Source organism: Trachypithecus francoisi, unplaced genomic scaffold, assembly GCF_009764315.1.
Source record: "Trachypithecus francoisi isolate TF-2019V2 unplaced genomic scaffold, Tfra_2.0 Lachesis_group4, whole genome shotgun sequence".
Classification (NCBI taxonomy): Eukaryota; Metazoa; Chordata; class Mammalia; order Primates; family Cercopithecidae; genus Trachypithecus; species Trachypithecus francoisi.
In genome coordinates, this window is record NW_022681469.1 from 117,597,260 (window position 1) to 117,615,651 (window position 18,392).

Sequence of the window (18,392 nt, forward strand, 5' to 3'; positions counted from 1 at the left end):
AAAACCCCGTCTCTACTAAAAAATACAAAAAACTAGCTGGGTGAGGTGGCGGGCGCCTGTAGTCCCAGCTACTCGGGAGGCTGAGGCGGGAGAATGGCGTAAACCGGGAGGCGGAGCTTGCAGTGAGCTGAGATCCGGCCACTGCACTCCAGCCTAGGCGACAGAGTGAGACTCCGTCTCAAAAAAAAAAAAAAAAGAACCTGATCCTGCCTCTTTACTCTGGCAGCCAGGAAGAATTCAAAGTCAATCCTGCAGCCTACATACCGCCGCACAGGCCCATGAAGAAAGAGCAGCGGAAATTCCGGGTGCTAGTCACCAGCACAGCTTCTTTCTTGCTACTGGTAATTCCCCTCTGGCCCAGCTGCTTAGTGTATCATTTCATCATGCATGCATTTCTTTTTTCATTGAGATGGAGTTTCACTCTTGTCGCCCAGGCTGGAGTGCAATGGTGTGATCTGGGTTCATTGCAACCTCCGCCTCCCAGGTGGGTTCAAGTGATTCTCCTGCCTCAGCCTCCCAAGTAGCTAGGACTACAGGCATGCGCCACCGTGCCCAGCTAGTTTTTTACACTTTTAGTAGAAACGGGGTTTCATCATGTTGGCCAGGCTGGTCTCAAACTCCTGACCTCAGGTGATCCACCCATCTCAGCCTCCCTATTAGCATCCACCATGCTGAAGATGAGAACCCACCATGTCTCAGAAAGGAGCAGGAGTTCTGGGACACAGGTTCTAGCTCCTCATGTCTCCAGAGTGCCCTGGAAGCATCACTGACCACAAAGGAAGCCCTAGATGGGCACCGAATCACCCCTCTCTGGCCTCTGCAAGATTGTCTGCACCCACTCCCCTGCCTGGCCCCTGCTGACCGGCCACCAGGCCCAGCGAGTTCTCCCCCACATCCCAAGCACCCCACCTCCTGAGACCTTCTCCTTGTAGTTGCTCCAGCCCACCCTCTTCCCTTGCAAACACTCCACATCCTCCAGGCCCAGCTTGCGTCGCTCAGGATGACCTATCACATGCCCTCTGCACCCTCCACAGCACCGACCAGAACCCTAGTAACCGCATCCACCCGTGGCTGTAACCACGGTCCTTCTACTCCTCCCCAGGTGGCAGCAATCCCAAGCCTGCCTCATTCACAGCTGCATCTCCGGGACCCAGCCAGGGCATGCCACGTGCTGAGTGTTCTAGAATGTTCTATACACCGCTTCAGAATGACAGAGTGAAGGTGGACAATGATTCCAGTTGGCACCTGCAGTTGTCTGAATGAGAAGAGGACTGCAAATGCCCCACATGATGGCTGCCCCCCATGGCACTGGCTGTTGGAGTGCCGGTCTAGGGTCCAACATTTAGCAACCAACATCAAATGTCCTAGTCTCTCCTAAGCCACACAGACTGATAAGGTGACACTTATGGACAGGAAACCAAGGCTGAAAGAGGACTGGGTGTGGTGGCTCACACCTGTAATGCCAGTGTTTAGGGAGGCTGGGACAGGAGGGTCGTTTGAGCCCAGGAGTTTGAGGCCAGCCTGGGCAACATAGTGAGATCCCATCTCTGCAGAAAATTTAAAAATTAGCCAGGTGTGGAGGCGCACGCCAATAGTCCCAGCTACTCAAGAGGCTGAGGCGGGAAGATGGCTTGAGCCCAGGAGTTGGAGGCTGTGGTGAGTTATAATCCAAAGGCACTCTAGCCTGGGTGACAAGAGGCCCCACCTCTTTTTTTTTTTTTTTTTTGAGATGGAGTCTTGCTCTGTTGCCGGACTGGAGTGCAGTGGCCGGATCTCAGCTCCTGCAAGCTCCGCCTCCCGGGTTTACGCCATTCTCCTGCCTCAGCCTCCCGAGTAGCTGGGACTACAGGCGCCCGCCACCTCGCCCAGCTAGTTTTTTTGTATTTTTAGTAGAGACGGGGTTTCACCGTGTTAGCCAGGATGGTCTCGATCTCCTGACCTCGTGATCCGCCCGTCTCGGCCTCCCAAAGTGCTGGGATTACAGGCTTGAGCCACTGCGCCGGCCTAGAGGCCCCACCTCTAAAAAAAAAAAAAAAAAATCAGGTCAGGCACGGTGGCTCAAGCCTGTAATCCCGGCATTTTGGGAGGCCGAGGTGTGTGGCTCATGAGGTCAGGAGATCAAGACCATCCTGGCTAACACAGTGAAACCCCATCTCTACTAAAAATACAAAAAAAAAAAAAGGCGGGCGTGGTGGTGGGTGCCTGTAGTCCCAGCTACTCAGGAGGCTGAGGAGGGAGAATGGCGTGAACCCAGGAGGCAGAGGTTGCAGTGAGCTGAGATTGTGCCGCTGCACTCCAGCCTGGGCAACAGAGCAAGACTCCATCTCAAAAAAAAAAAAAAAAAAATAATAATAATAATAATCAGAGCTGATGCAGCGTGTGTGTGCACGCTGATGCCAGAGCCCATGCCTGCTTCTTTCCAGGGCTTGCTCCAGATCTGTCTCCCTTCCAGGGAAGGCGGTCTTACCCTTCTCATTGAAATCTTGCTGGGGTAGTACAGTCTGGGACCACACCAGACGCCCAGGGTCCCAGTCTTATCACGAGCCACACAACTATGAAGACGTCACTGTAACTACCTGGGTCTCAGTTTCCTCATTGGCAAAATGGGGATAAAATATGATGTGTACGCTTGAGGGGACAGTCATGGGAATCTCCAGATTGTATCAGTGGGGCCCTACTGGCCAGGGCCCTGCATGGGCGTGTTGTCACAATGAGGGTGTGTAGTGCTTGAGAGACGTGGGTCATGCTCTCCTTTCCTTTTCTCCCTCTTTAAGCAGGGCCTGTAAGTGAAGCCCAAGGTGAACCTCAGACTGAGCCCTCCTCGCTAAGACAACAGGCCTTAGAGCCAGACCCGACCTGGGTTTGTTCTCTGTGCTGCCTCTTAGTCGTGTATGTGTGACCTTGATTGAATAACTCAAGGTCACACATACACTACTTAATAAAAGGTGACATTTATGTATTTATTTAGAGTCTCACTCTGTCACCCAGGCTAGAGTGCAGTGGCGTAATCACCACTCACTGCAGCGCCACGGCCTCCTGGGCTAAAGCCATCCTCCTGCCTCCACCTCCTGAGCAGCTGGGACTACAGGCATGTGCCACCACACTCAACTGATCTCTTAATTTTTTGTAGAGACAGGAGTCTCACTCTGTCACCCAGCTGAGACTACCGGCACACGACACCATGCCTGACTATCATATCATCTTGATGGTAGTATCTAAGCTCTCCAAGCTTGCTTTATTTGGGAAAACGGAGTTATCAACATGTATCCTAAGTGCTTTTCATAGGGATAACACAGACAGGTGTGTATAAGGTACCCACACAGCACTAGGCATACAGCAGACAGTCAGCCCATCCTGGCCTCCCTGCCTCTCCTGGACCCTCACCTCCAGCACTTGCCCACCCTTTCAGTCTTAAGAAGGAACGGCCGCAAGGGCAGCCCTGAGTACACAGCATGAGAACACAGGTGAGTCAGGCCTGCCACAACTCCGAACACAGGAATTGGCAGCTCTGTGGGTGCCAGGCCTGCCACAGAGCTGCCAATTCCTCCGACAAAAGCCCACAACCCGCCCAGAAGATGAGACCTGGGGTGCCCTCGGGCCGGCGGGCGGGCTGAACGGCTCAGCTCAGTGTCTTCAATTAGAAGTTTCTGTAACCACAATAAGGTACAAATCAGAGGACTGCCTTCCAAGCCAATTACTCCTGAATGTCACTCATCTCTTGGGCAGCCAGGGCCGCCTCCATCATTGGCACACGGGGTATGTCCCAACATGTCCTCACGGCCCGGATGAAACAACTCTCACAACTCTGCAAAACAGCCTAGGACATACAGGTGAGGACTTCAGCTAAAACTTTCCACGAAGGCACGCAGCCTCCCCAATGGAGGGTGTGCCATGGCCCAGGCCCTAGGAGGGTACTGGAGATTCCAGAGGAGGATGACAAGGCACACAAGCCCCTCCATGACCAGCCACTGTTCGTACTCACACCAAGCCCTCCACCTTTGATACCTACAGCTAATTCTAGAAAGTTTCAGAACATTCCAAGCCACTTACCACCCTCTAGCAATTGATCCTCCCTCTATACCAGCCTCCAAGCAAACACGCCCATCCTTCCAGACCCAACCATGGCATCCCCTCTCCTGTGCCCCCAACCCACACTCTCGCCAGAGAGGGCTGGCTCCACCCACCCTTGTGTGCACGGCACAGGCCACTTACACAAACACAGCTGCACTCCCTGGTTTCGGTGGCCTTCTCCCCACCAAAACAGAAACTCCCTAAGGGCAGAGCTAGGGCTGCAGCTCTTCAGGTGCCCATTATCCCAGAGGCTCTGAAACACCAAAGGAGGGGTGAGCCTTCTGCTCCAAGGGCACAGGCACCTTTGAGTCACTGCCCAGAAACGCCCACTGTGTTCCCCTTGAACCCAGCAATTACGCACAATACAGCGGCGTGTCGGTGCACCAGTCTCTGCAGCAGCCTCTGCTTAACCATCACTTAGCTGCAGCTTAAAAACCTAATTTGTTTCAGCTCCTAATGATGCGGGTTCTTCATTATGAAAATTATTAGTATTATAATTGGCCATGGGAAAAAGCCTCAATTTGGAGGCAGCCTAGACACTTTACAATAAAGGAATTCTTGCACCAATTATGGAACATTCTAATGATGGAATACAGATCAGTCTTAAAAAATGAAAGAAAGGGCCAGGCACAGTGGTTCATGCTTGTAATTCCAGCACTTTGGGAGGCCAAGGCAGGCGGATCGCTTGAGTCCAGGAAGACAAGACCCGCATGGGCAACACAGCAAAATCCCGTCTTTACAAAAAACAGAAAAATTAGCTATGTGTGGTGGTGCGTGCCTGTAGTATCAGCTACTCACTCAGGAGGCTGAAGTGGGAGGATCGCTTGAGCCCTGAAGGTTGAGGCTGCAGTGAACCATGATTGCACCACTGCACTCTGGCGTGGGTGACAGAGACAGACCCTGTCTCATAAAAATAAATTAATTAAAAATTAAAAGTCTGGAAAGAACAACACTAAAATGTCACTGGAATTAAAGAATTATGGGATTTTCTTTTTTTTTTTTTATTTTTGAGAAAGTCTTGCTCTGTCGCCAGGTAGGAATGCAGCGGCACAATTTCGGCTCACGGCAACCTCCACTCCCGGGTTCAAGCAGTTCTCCTGCCTCAGCCTCCCAAGTAGCTGGGATTACAGGCACACACCACTACGCCTGTCTAATTTTTGTATTTTCAGTAGAAACAGGGTTTTGCCACATTGGCCAGGTTGGTCTCAAACTCCTGACCTCAAGTGATCCACCCGCCTCAACCTCCCAAAGTGCTGGGATTACAGGTGTGAGTCATTGCACCCAGGTTATTCTTTACCTCTTTCTGTACTAGAAAAATGTTCTAAAATAGTCATATAACTTTTTAATAATCAAAGCTTTTTTTTTTTTTAGACAGGTTTCATTCTTGTTGCCCAGACTAGAGTGTAATGGCGTGAACTCAGCTTACTGCAACCTCCGCGTCCCGGGTTCAAGCGATTCTCCTGCCTTAGCCTTCCAAGTAGCTGGGATTACAGGCACCCGCCACCAAGCCCAGCTAATTTTTTTTTTTTTTTGTATTTAGTAGAGACGGGGTTTCACCATGTTGGCCAGGCTGGTCTCGAACTCCTGACCTCAGGTGATCCACCTGCCTCGGCCTTCCAAATTGCCGGGATTACAAGCATGAGCCACCGTGCCGGGCCAAAGTTTTTTTTTTTTTTTTTTTTTTTTAATATTAACAACTTTGACCAGGAAAAACAAACCTTGCTTTTCCTTTACAGTCTCTCGTCAGGTTTTCGCTGCAAATCTGTCCATAGCATCGTGGCTGAGGCACCATGGAATGCTGCTGTTCTACTAGAGATGAAATTTCATCCAAAAGAAAAAGGGAAAAGTATCCAAAAGTCTTTCTAGTCTCAGGGGAATTAGAAAAGCTTCAGAACAAGATCTGCGCTGGCACAAGAATCTGAGTGGCAATCACCCTGCCCAGCTGTGAGCTCTGGGGCAGGTGAGCCCCACACATGGATCTCACTGCAGTTGTGGCCTCTAGGAAGAAGGCCCTGAATGCAGATTTTAAACAGGTACTCAACTCAGACTGAGCTACTGCTCCTAATAGCTACTCAGACCCGGCTACTTTCAACTTAACAATATGTGAGAAACCCATCTCATCACTGCAGACCTGCTGAAATCTGTTACGACTAATTCTTCAATCCTCACCAGAATGCTGGCTATCCTGCCTCTGCTGTCCTGAGAGAAGATGAAAGCCACTGGGTAGCCACAGGGCAGTTATGTTCCCTTCTCTAGGCTCTGTGATTCCAGCAGTTAGAGTGGGTTCAGAAACCCTTATACACGTGATCATATGCTGTCTGTCAACATGTAAAACAGGCCGAGCGTGGTGGCTCACACCTGCAATCTCAGCCCTTTGGGAGGCCAAGGTGGTAGGATCACTTGAGGCCAGGTGTTTGAGACCAGTCTGGGCAACAAAGCAAGACCCTATCTCTTAAAAAAAGAAAAAGAAAAGTAAAACACAGAAATGTGGGATGTTGTTTTTGATACAGAGGTGGCCTCCATTCCTAATTTTCTTCAAGAGAACCATGAAGCTCCTTTGCAAAATAGGAGAGTTTTCTTTGAGACAGAGTCTCGCTCCATCACCCAGGCTGGAGTGCAGCGGTGCGATCTTGGCTCACTGCAACCTCCGCCTCCCAGGCTCAAGTGATTCTTGTGCCTCAGCCTCCTGAGTAGCTGGAACTACAGTGCACCACACCACACCTGGCTAATTTTTGTATTTTTAGTAGAGACAAGGTTTCACTATGTTGGCCAGGGCTGGTCTCAAACTCCTGGCCTCAAGTGATCCACCCACCTCGGTCTCCTAAAGTGCTGGGATTACAGATGTGAGGCACTGCACCCAACTGGAAAACGGGAGAGTTCTGAGAAGTGTGGACTGGAAACCAGTGAGAGGAGGTAACTTCTAGAACCTCTTCCCAGCTCTGATTCCACTAACATGGTCTAAACTTTCCAAACTCAACCCACACCACTGTTCAAGTCCTTATTTTCTAAGCTGTTTCTCTTTTAGGCACTTTCCAAGAGGCCTGGGCCTGAAACTCCACACCCCACCAGCTGACAAGTGTGCATGACCTGGAACTAGAAATGACCTTCTCATAGGGCAGATGGCCACCTACGGGGGACACCTTGTTAGAAAGCCTCTCCAAAGACCTGAGAAAGTTGAATCCTGACACAGACATATCAAAGAAATGTTCTACTTTACTAGAAATTTTGTTTAAAACGTACATATTAAAATCAGTGGCTGAGCATGGTGGCTCACACCTATAATCTTAGCTACTTGGGAGGTCGAGGCAAGAGGATCGCTTGACGCCAGGAGGTCAAGACCAGCCTGGGCAACACAGAGAGACCCCCGTCTCTATTTATTAAAGAAAGGGGAAAGAAAACAATTTGGTAATATATATCGAGAGGTTTAAAACTGTTCACTTCCCTTGATCCAATAATTAAGACTCTAACTTGAGAAAATTATAGAAGAATTTTGATGTGAAGCTATTCACTACAGCACTATATTAAGTAAAACAGAAGCATAGGGCAAATTCCATAGAAGTCAATAAAATGTTAACAGCTGTCTTTGAGTGGAGAAACCATAGGAGACCTTTCTTTTTTTTTCTTTTTTACTTGCTTCTTTTCTTCTTCATACATAGGAGATGTTTTGTTCGACTTCCTTATATATCTGAAATTTTCACATTTTCTAAAGTGAGAAAGCATTACTTCTGTTATCAGAAAAAAACTCTCCTGGCCAGGCGCAGTGGCTCATGACTGTAATCCCAGAGCTTCGGGAGGCCAAGGCAGCAGATCACCCGAGGTCAGGAGTTTGAGACCAGCCTGGCCAACATGGTGAAATCCCGTCTCTACTAAAAATACAAAAATTAGCTAGGCATGGTGGCAGGCACCTGTAATCCCAGCTACTTGGGAGGCTGAGGCAGCAGAATCCCTTGAACCCGGGAGGTGGAGGTTGCAGTGAGCTGATAACTGCACCATTGCACTCCGTCTGGGCAACATGAGTCTCAAAAATCAAAACAAAACAAACCTCTTCTTAAAATCCCAAACACTTTTAAAAGGTCATAAATATAAACCAAATCACCACCACCACTGTGTCTTACCATCATTACTTTAAATAGCTGCTGTTATCCCAGTGAGGTTTCACTATCAGGCCCTGTCAATTTACCATGGCACCTCCCTGACAACAGACACATCCCCCCAATCCCCGAGTTCCACAAAAATGGAAGAACCAACCATCCACGTTCCTGACTATGACAGCAGTCCTGTGAGTACAGCGAGATGGGGCTTTGCTTGAAAAGGGATCACTCAGGCCAGCGCCTCCCACACCTTACTGAAAGATGGCACGAAACCAGCATGGGATTTGTCCCTTGCACAGTGTGTGGCTGGAAGGGAAGTGACAACTCTTCTGGCTGGGGCCTGACGAGCCCTCCGGGGACAGGTCAGAGCAGAACCTTCCAAAGGGCAGCCATGGTGCCGGCCCCAGTAACCTACAATTCCCTTGTGGTCAACCAGCTTCTCCAGAACCAAGAACCTGCTGACTCCTGGGTGGCCAAGAGCAATCTGACCACCTACAGAAGGTAGAGCCCCGGTTTACGGGCCTACCCAGAGGGCAAAGTGGAGGAGTAAAGGGGGCAGCAATGGATATGTAATAGTAACAGTATGCCTGGGGCGGTGGCTCACACCTTGTGATCCCAGCACTTTGGCTGGCTGAGGCAGAAGGACTGCTTTGAGTCCAGGGGTTCAAAGTTGCAGTGAGCTATGATCATGCCACTACATTCCAACCTGGGCAACAGAGCGAGAGCCTGTCTCTTAGAAAAAAATAACAGCGGAGCAGGAACCTGCATCCAGGAACAGAGCCCTCTGCTCCTCCCTCAGAATGAATGGAGACCAGAAATCAGATGTTTATGCCCAAGAAAAGCAGGATTTCGTTCAGCCCTACTCCCAGATTGTTAGGGTGCTGACTGAGGATGAGATGGGGCACCCAGAGACAGGAGATGCTATTGCCTGGCTCAAGGAGATCCTGGAGTACAATGTGATTGGAGGCAAGTATCACCGAGGTTTGACGGAGCTAGTAGCGTTCCAGGAGCTGGTGGAGCCGAGGAAACTGGATGCTGATAGTCTCCAGCGGGCCCTAACCGGGGACTGGTGTGTGGAACTGCTGCAAGCTTTCTTCCTGGTGGCAGATGACATCAAGAATTCATCCCTCACCCACTGGGGAGAGATCTGCTGGTATCAGAAGCCGGGAGTGGGTTTGGATGCCATCAATGATGCTATCCCTCTGGAAGCATGTATCTACTGCCTGCTGAAGCTGTATTGCCGGGAGCAGCCCTGTTACCTGAACCTGATTGAGCTCTTCCTGCAGAGTTCCTACCAGACAGACTGGGCAGACTCTGGACCTCATCACAGCTCCCCAGGGCAATGTGGATCTTGGCAGATTCCCCGAAAAGAGGTACAAATCTATTGTCAAGTACAAGACAGCTTTCTACTCCTTCTACCTTCCTGTAGCTGCAGCCATGTACATGGCAGGAATGAATGACAAGAAGGAGCACGCCGATGCCAAGAAGATCCTGGTGGAGATGGGAGAGTTCTTTCAGATTCAGGATGATTACCTTGACCTCTTTGGGGACCTCAGTGTGACCGGCAGAGTTGACATGACATCCAGGACAACAAATGCAGCTGGCTGGTGGTTCAGTGTTTGCAGCGGGCCACTTTGGAATAGTACCAGATCCTAAAGGAAAATTACAGGCAGGAGGAGGCCGAGAAGGTGGCCCGGGTGAAGGCACGATACGAGGAGCTGGATCTGCCGGCGGTGCTCTTGCAGTATGAAGAAGACAGAGCCACGTCATGGGCCTCACTGAACAGTATGCAGCGCCCCTGCCCTGAGCCATCTTTCTGGGTGCTTACGTGCAAAATCTACAAGTGGAAAAAGTGACCTAGAGACTGCAAGGGTGGGGAGAGAAGGCTCTCAATAAGTAAATTGTTGTTTAGAATAAATAAACAACAGCAATGGCTACCAGGTAAAGGTTTACCAGGCACCAGGCACTGCGCTAAGCCCCTGCACCTGACTAGTAATTCTCGTTGGTCCTCACAACCGGGGAAGCGGGATATTTCCATTCCACAACCGAGGAAAGCGAGTCACAAGAAGACATGCGGCTTGCCCAAGGATATCCAGGGACTGAGAAAACCCAAATCTGTTTCCAGAGTTCCTGTCTTTCCCACCAAGACAGACTGACGCCGGACAAATCGGCCTATAGATGTGTTTTGCTTGGGCTACTGAGGTTTGGCTTCTAAAAACTGAGCGGATGTTTAAAAATTGGAATATTTGGCCAGGCTAAGTGGCTCACACCTATAATCCCAGCACTTTGGGAGGCCGAGGCGGGCAGATCACGAGGTCAGGAGATTGAGACCATCCTGGCTAACACGGTGAAACCCCATCTCTACTAAAAACACAAAAAATTAGCCGGGTGTGGTGGCAGGCGCCTGTAGTCTCAGTTACTCGGGAGGCTGAGGCAGGAGAATCACTTAAACCCAGGAGGCGGAGGTCACAGTGAGCCGAGATCACACCACTGCACTCTAGCTTGGGTGACAGAGTGAGAATCCGTCTCAAAAAAAAAAAAAAAAGGAATATTCATAGTAAAAAAAAAAAAATCTAGATTTCCAGCTTCCTTTGAAAATCAGAAAAGATGCCAACATTTGCAGGTGGGACCTAGATCCATGATCTCCTTGGCAACACCAGCTAAACTGCAATGGTGGCTGGGACGTCCTCTCTGGGTGACCACAGCTACCACGACTCCCTATGGCTGGGGCCAGCATGCTTTTCCTGTAAAGGACAGAAAAAGTCTTTGCCACGACTCTGCCACTAGACCACAAGAACAGCGATAAACAATTTCTAAACAGGAGGGGCTGCGTACCAATAAAACCTCATGAACTAAATCAGGCAGTGGGGCTGAACACGGTGGCTCATGCCTGGAATCCCAGCACTTTGGGAGGCTGAGGTGGGCGGATCTTTGAGGCCAGGACTTTGAGACCAGCCTGGCCAACACAGGAAAACCCCATATCTATCAAAAAAATACAAAGATTAGCCAGGCGTAGTGGCATGCGCCTGCAGTCCCAGCTTCTTGGGAGGCTGGGGCAGGAGAATCACTTGAACCCAGGGGGCAGAGGTTGCAGTGAGCCAAGATCACGCCACTGTACTCTAGCCTGGGCAACAGAGTGAGACCCTGTCTCCAAAAAAAAAAAAAAAAAAAAAATGGCAGTGGGCCAGATTTGGCTGATGGGCCATCATTTGCAGACCTCTGCCCTGTGGCCTCCCTCACATCTATTACAGTGCTTTCACACTCCTACAGTTGAGCAAGACTTCTCTGAACTCACATCTCTATCAAAAAGGGAGAGAGTGCTCTGCCTCTGGCTAGCTTTGCCAACAACACGCCCTGCCCTCTGCAGACATGTCAGCCTTTGCCCAACACCTAAGGGTGAAATACAGCATCCAACAGCACAGCAGGCAGCATGTCAACAGAGCCACACCAGGTGTTGATAACATTCTCTGCATCCAGGAATCAGGCCCTGGCCTCCCTCTCCCCTTCCTCTCTCCATTCTCCCTGGATCCTCAGGATCTGTTCCCATGGCTTCAATATTCCCCTGCATACAGATCACCCAAAGCTATCCTCATGATGCCCTGCCCGAGCCCCTCAAACCCTCAGCTCCTGCCATCTGGACCTCCTGGCAGTGCCTGGGGCAGGTCAGGCTGTTTCATGCCCTTCGTCCCCCACTGAGAATGCCCATTGCCCTTGTCCACTTACTCATCTCTTAATTCCTAACTTGAGACTTTGCCCTGTGAGATCTTTCCTACGTTCACTCCTGCTCCACAAGCAGAAGTGGCCACTTCTAACAATCAAGGCCCATATGACGTCTGAGTGCCATTATCTGTCTCCTCCACTGGGGAATGCATAAGCTCCTTAAAGGCAAGGATTATGTTCAGGAAAAGACTTCAAACCAGACCCAGAAAACTGAGTACTAGTGAAAAAATACATTTCACTATGTTAAAATGAAGAACGGCTGATCAACAGAAGATACCTTAAAGAAAGCAGAATAATAGGTTAAAAGCTGGGAGAAGATATTTGCAATAGACATGACAGATTAAAATCAGCAATATATAAAGAGCCCTATAGATCAACAAAAAATAAAGCACCAAGAACCCTAGTGAAAAACTGGCAAAAGACATGAATATTTCACAGGAAACACATATGCCAATAAACGTAAGACGAGATAGTCAGCAACAGGGCTCAGAGACCTAGAAACCAAGTTCCCAAAGATTCCATTTTCTCCTCATTCACTTGGCCAACAGCAAATGTTGGTAAGACTGTGGAGTTGCAAGACACAGTACACTGCTGGTGAAGTGGATACTGGGATAAGCACTTCATTCAGGAAACAGTCTAGCAATAGCTACAAAAGATGAACACTGCTGAGCATGGTGGCTCTCTGTCATCCCAGCACTTTGGAAGGCCAAGGTGGGTGAACTGCTTGAGCCCAGGAGTTCAAGACCAGCCTGGGCAACATGGGGAAACTCCATCTCTATTAAAAAAAAAAAAAAAAAAAATTAGCTGGGCATGGTGGTGCGTGCCTGTAGCCCCAGCTACTTGGGAGGCTAAGATAGGAGGATCACATGGGCCTGGGAGGCAGAGGTTGCAGTAAGCCATGATCACACCATTGTACTCCAGCCTGGGCAACAGAGCAACATCTTGTCTCAAAAAAAAAAGTTGAACATTTATTTACCCTATAACCCAGCAAAATACCACTCTTAAGTTTATATTCTTATATATGTATGATAGGAGGCATACACGGAAATTTTGGAACAGAATGCTTACAATACCAGAAACCTGGAGGCCGGGCACAGTGGCTCATGCCTGTAATCCCAGCACTTTGGGAGGCTAAAGCAGAAGGATCACTTGAGACTAGGAGTTCAAGACCAGCCTTGGCAACACAGTAAGATTGCCTCTACACAAACTTTAAAAATTAGCTGAGCATGGTAGCCTGTGCCTATAGTCCCAGCTACTCCGGAGGCTGAAGGGGAAGGATCCCTTGGACCCAGGAATTTGGGGCTGCAGTGAGCCATGATCATGTCACTGCACTCCAGCTGCCTGGGTTACAAGGTGAGACACTATCTCTAAAAAAAGAAATAGGCTGGACGTGGTGCCTCACGCCTGTAATCCCAGCACTTTGGGAGGCCGAGGCGGGCGGATCACCTGGGGTCAGGAGTTTCAGACCAGTCTGACCAACACGGAGAAACTCCATCTCTACTAAAAACACAAAATTAGCCAGGCATGGTGGCACATGCCTGTAATCCCAGCTACTAGGGAGTCTGAGGCAGGAGAATCACTTGAACCCGGGAGGCGGAGGTTGCAGAGAGTCGAGATCACGCCACTGCACTCCAGTCTGGGCAACAAGAGCGAAAACTCCGCCTCAAAAAAAGAAAGAGAAAGAAAAAGAAATACACATGTAAGATAAAGGGAAAAAAATGAAAGAAAGGAGATAATGATTACCTCAGGGTAAGAACAGAAAACAAGTTCAAATGAAATGATTAGATGTTCTAAGGGGACCTGATAAAGCAGAAAACTTTTTAAAGTTTTTTAAAATTAAAAAAAAAAAAAGAGTAGATGTATACTTTTGTTTCATGATCCCAGCTTTTGTTTTGGGTGCCTAGATTGCCAGCGCTTACTACATTTATTAAAAATAACTTACTAAATAAGGAAAAGTAGGTCAGGCATGAACACTGAGGAGTATGTACTAATCAATCTTGCTCTCAGCTTAGCTGATAAGGCAAACACCAAAGGGACTGCTGAATTCATCTTTGTACTCCAAGTGCCAAGCACAAGCCCTGGCGCACAGAATTTCGGGAGGCATTTGGGGAATGAATCAGTGCTCTTCTCTCTAGCCCATGGCCTCATTTCCTGTTGGCCTCTTAATACCTTCAACACGTCTGAGGCCAAATGCATCTTCCTTCCTCATTCTCCTTTTCCCCCTGGATTTCCCCCAGGCGGCCAAGAGAAAAACCTCAGGTTCTCAGTCCTCCTCAGCCCGCTCCCCCAGGCCTAGCAGCTGCCTGCCCTGCTCTCTCCTCAACTCTGAAGCCCCCTGCTAACACCTGGCCGAGACCCTTATGCCTCTCACTTTAATAAATACTCCCTTCCCGCCAGGTGCAGTGGCTCATGCCTGTAATCCCAACACTTTGGGAGGCCACAGTGGGTGGATCACCTGAGATCAGGAGTTCGACACCAGCCTGGTCAACACAGGGAAACCTCGTCTCTACTAAAAATACAAAAATCAGCCAGGTGTGGTGGCAGGTGCTTGTAGTCCTAGCTACTCGGGAAGCTGAGGCAGGAGAATCACTTGAACGCGGGAGGTGGAGGTTGCAGAGCTGAGATTATGCCACTGCACTCCAGCCTGGGTAACAGAGCTAGACTCCATCTCAAAACAAACAAACAAACAAGCGCTCCCTCCCAAACAGCTTCTCCAACTCTGCTTTCTTCCCCTCGTACATCTCAGACAGAAGCGGGGGGCGGGGCGGGGGACAAGATTAAGCTTCCTGAACTACCATTCTGATCTTGTCTTTTAAGATCAGAGGCACGAGAATCTCGAGCCTGGGAGGCGAAGCTGCAGTGAGCTGAGGTGGCACCACTGCACTCCAGCCTGGGTGACGGAGTGAGACCCTGTCTCAAAAAGTAAACAAGCAAAACAAAACAACAACAAAAAGAATGAAAGAAAACACCCTCTTATCAACTTCCTTATCAGTTCTCTATGTTCACTTTATCTCTTCGACCAGACTATGAGCAACCGGGGGCAAAATCACTTATGTGCCTCTCCCCACGAAGAAGCTGGCATGGTGTAAGAAGACTGTCACAAAGCGAATAATCCAGTCTAACCCATTCCACATGTTCCAGTGTGCGCCTTTAAAATGTCCCTCATGAGGTCAGGCATGGTGGCTCAGGCCTGTAATCCCAGCACTTTGAGAGGCTGAGATGGGAGGATCACTTGAGGCCAGGAGTTAGAGACCAGCCTGGACAACATAGAGAGACACTGTCTCTAGATAAAACATTAGTCGGGTATGGTGGTAGGCACCTCAGCCACTCTGGAGCCCAGGAATTTGAGGCTATGGTGAACCATGATCACTCCACTGCACTCCAGCCTGGGCGGCGGCAGCAGACCCCAACTCAAAAAAAGAATAAATAAAATACCCCTCATGGAAATCTCCTAAAATCCTTCCGCTCCCGAGTCTTGGCATGGCCCACATAACCCTCCCCGCTCAGCCCTCTGCCTGCTTTTCCAGCTTCCTCTACCACATACTAAGCTACTTACAGTAGCCCAGCTGTGTCCCGGTAGCTTCATGACTTTGCAAACGCTGACTCCTCTCCCAGACGACTGTGCCCCACTTTCTAAGTCCTACTCCTCCTTCACAACCCCCCTCAACTACCACCTTCCAGGAGCCTTCCTGACCCTCCCTCTAGCCCTCCCCTTTCTGGATGTGGGTAGGAGGGCCTTGTGCTTTCCCCCAGCTCAGTATATGTCACGCTGACAACACTTTGTCACTGACTCTGGTTTGTCTTTTCCACCAAACAATGCGCTCCCAAAAGACAGAGATCTTGTCTGGCACCCAGGAAAGGTTTATGCAACAAAAGAAATGAAAACTGCCAGTTCAAATGCAGAAATTGTGACTTGTGTCTTCCATCCCATAAAGCATGTCTTCAAGTGGAAAGCATCTTCTAAGACTAGTTATTGAAACAGAAGAAGCAGCTGGCAAGACGCCACTGCAATTTATTTGAGACAGGTGGCAATCAACAGTCAACTTCCAGGGCGCACGTTTATCCTGCAGACCTCAAATTCCACCCTCCCCAATCCCCACCTTCTCTGCACCTGATAGAGAAGGCAGCAAGGTCAAGTTCGCATGGCTCTCACCTTTTCTCTCTGGAGAGCTGGCACAAACCGTCCCTTCTGGATGAAGACACCAGCTCCTTAGGAAGAATGACTTGTTTGAGTTCCCATCTTGATACAAACCACAAACAACCAAACCGGGCAAAGCTGAAAGGCTTGCTGACTCAGCGACACAAATTCCAAGGCACCTTTGCCAACTAGGAAGAAGATGATCAGGTTTTAAATTAAACAGCAGTTAGTAAAAAACAAAGGTACAGATGTTGGGTCCCCAGTGCTGTGCCTGGGGACTGAAAATCACCAGATTTATTTTCCAATAGCCTGGGCGGAGCAGAAAGTACAATAGTCTTCCTCCACCCACTTAACAATCAAGGAGATGGTTGAAAAAAACAACAAAAAGCAAACAAAACCCTGAGCCCTTTTAAAAATTTTATTATTATTATTTTTTGGAGATGGAGTCTTGCTCTGTCACCCAAACTGGAGTACAGTGGCATGATCTTGGCTCACTGCAGCCTCCGCCTCCCAGGTTCAAGCAACTCTCCTGCCTCAGCCTCCTGAGTAGCTGAGATTATAGGCATGCGTCACCACACCTGGCTCTGAGCCCTTTTCTTTAAAAAAAAAAAAAAAGTTTGTTTGTTTGTTTTTTGAGACAGGGTCTCCCTCTGTCGCCCATGCTGGAGTGCAGTGGTGTCACCATAGCTCACTGCAGCCTCCAGTTCCTGGGCTCAAGTGATCCTCCTGCCTCAGCCTCCCAAGTAGCTGGGACTACAGGCACCCATCAACATGCCCATCTGATTTTTTACAGAGACAGTGATCTCAGGAATCTTCTTGTTTCCCAGGCTTGTCTCAAATTCCTGGACTCAAGTGATTCTTCCACCTCGGCCTCCCAAAGGGCTGGGATTACAGGCATGAACCACCGTGCCTGGCCTGAGCTTTTTCACAGAAAGCCCTAAAAGGACTTCATAAGCCAGTCTGGCAGCTAAGCATCCAGGAAATCAACACACCAGAGACGGTAAATATTTAAGGTCACAGAGCAACCGAATCAGAGGGCTTGCTATCCAGATGGCTTAAGCAAGCCCGGATGGTGGCTACCGGAAAGTCTACCTTCTAGAGCGCTAGAGGAGCTAGGAGGGCATGCAGAAATATTCTGAGTTTCTCAAGGGTCCAGACGTCTGTACACATGCTATTTATTTCCATCGCTGTTGGAGCTTAGAGAAGTGGAGCCAGCTCGGAGGAGGAGGGCAGCTGGCTGAGACAGTCGCGATGAAAGCGCAGCTCCAGAAAAGGGAACCCAGTTCTAAATCTTTTTCGGCACCCCTTAAAGACCCCAAAAAGTGACCCAGGGGCCCAAGAACTCCCGGGAAGGCTCCCCACAGGAGAGCAGGGAAGCAGAGTTAGGAAGCAAACTCCTCCAAAGTACAACCCATGGCCCAGTGAGTCCCTTCACCCGGGGGTAGACCCCAGCAGGACCCACCCCTCGTCAGGGAGCCAGTGGCAATCTCGTCACCGCCTCCTCCGGGTACTTTGGGAAGGGGTGCGCTCCTCCCGAGCGACCTGGACTCCCGGGAGCGGCGCCCCTCCGCCTGCGAGCCCCTCAGCCTTCACCCGAACGTCCTCTCTAGCACCTGGCACCCTGTCCCGTCCAAAGCTCCCGGAGCCTCCCAAGTCCCCCAACTCCCGCCCTCAGGACCTTGATCCCGGAGACCGACAGCCCCGAGACCCACGATCTCACGGGACCCCCGGGTGTCCCCGCCGCCCCGGCCGTCGCCCCCACCTCACACCCACGCCCGCCCCCTTCCGGTCCCAGCTAGGCTCCAGCTACCCGCGCCACCCCACGCCCGCGGGACCGCAGCCCTAGCGACGCGCAGGTGGCCTGCCCGCCCTCTCACCGAGGCTGAGGAGGACGAGGGGACGGGACTGAGGGCACCACCGCGCTCAGGCTGCAGCTCCGGCTCGGCCTGGGCAGGGCTCTGGCTGTGGCTCCGACTCTCAGGAGAAGGCAGCCAGAGTGAAACTCGGCGTCGCAGCTTCCGAGCGCGCCGCTGCGCATGCCCGGGGCGTGCGGCCTTCTGGGAAATGTAGTCCCGGTGGGGCCCAGGGGGCGGACAGGAGGCGGGGCTCAGGGGGGAGGGGCTCAACCCAAGGCGCACCTGCTCCGGTGTCTGTTTTCTTCCTTCACCTGTTCACTCATTGACTTATTCCTTCAGTAATTACTGACTTAATTTTAACTAGTTTTTACTAGCACATACATGGTGCCAGGTCATGTGCTACTGTGTTTCCCTTTTTTGTTTTTAAAATTAATTTTATTTTTCTTTTTGTACAAATGGGGGTCTTGTAGTGTTGCCATGTTGCTCAGGCCAATCTCAAACTCCTGGCCTCAAGCG

The 18,392-nt window shown here is 50.1% G+C and overlaps 1 protein-coding gene and 1 pseudogene across 4 annotated transcripts in view; one reads left to right on the forward strand and one right to left on the reverse strand.

Moving 5' to 3' along the window:
• The window catches only part of DTX2 (deltex E3 ubiquitin ligase 2), a 44,968-nt gene extending 26,889 nt beyond the window's left edge, over nt 1–18,079 (reverse strand). For 2 of the 4 annotated variants that reach the window (XM_033192613.1, XM_033192612.1), the window contains exons 1-2: nt 17,898–18,053; nt 16,036–16,208 (exon numbers count right to left, since the gene is read on the reverse strand). The gene's annotated coding sequence lies outside the window, so the exon portion shown is untranslated. Of the gene's footprint in view, nt 1–9,695; nt 10,064–16,035; nt 16,209–17,897 lie in introns of those variants that run through there. The other 2 variants (XM_033192615.1, XM_033192616.1) reach the window with 2 other exon arrangements.
• LOC117072453 lies at nt 8,921–10,018 on the forward strand (annotated as a pseudogene).
• Nucleotides 18,080–18,392: the final 313 nt, after the last annotated feature.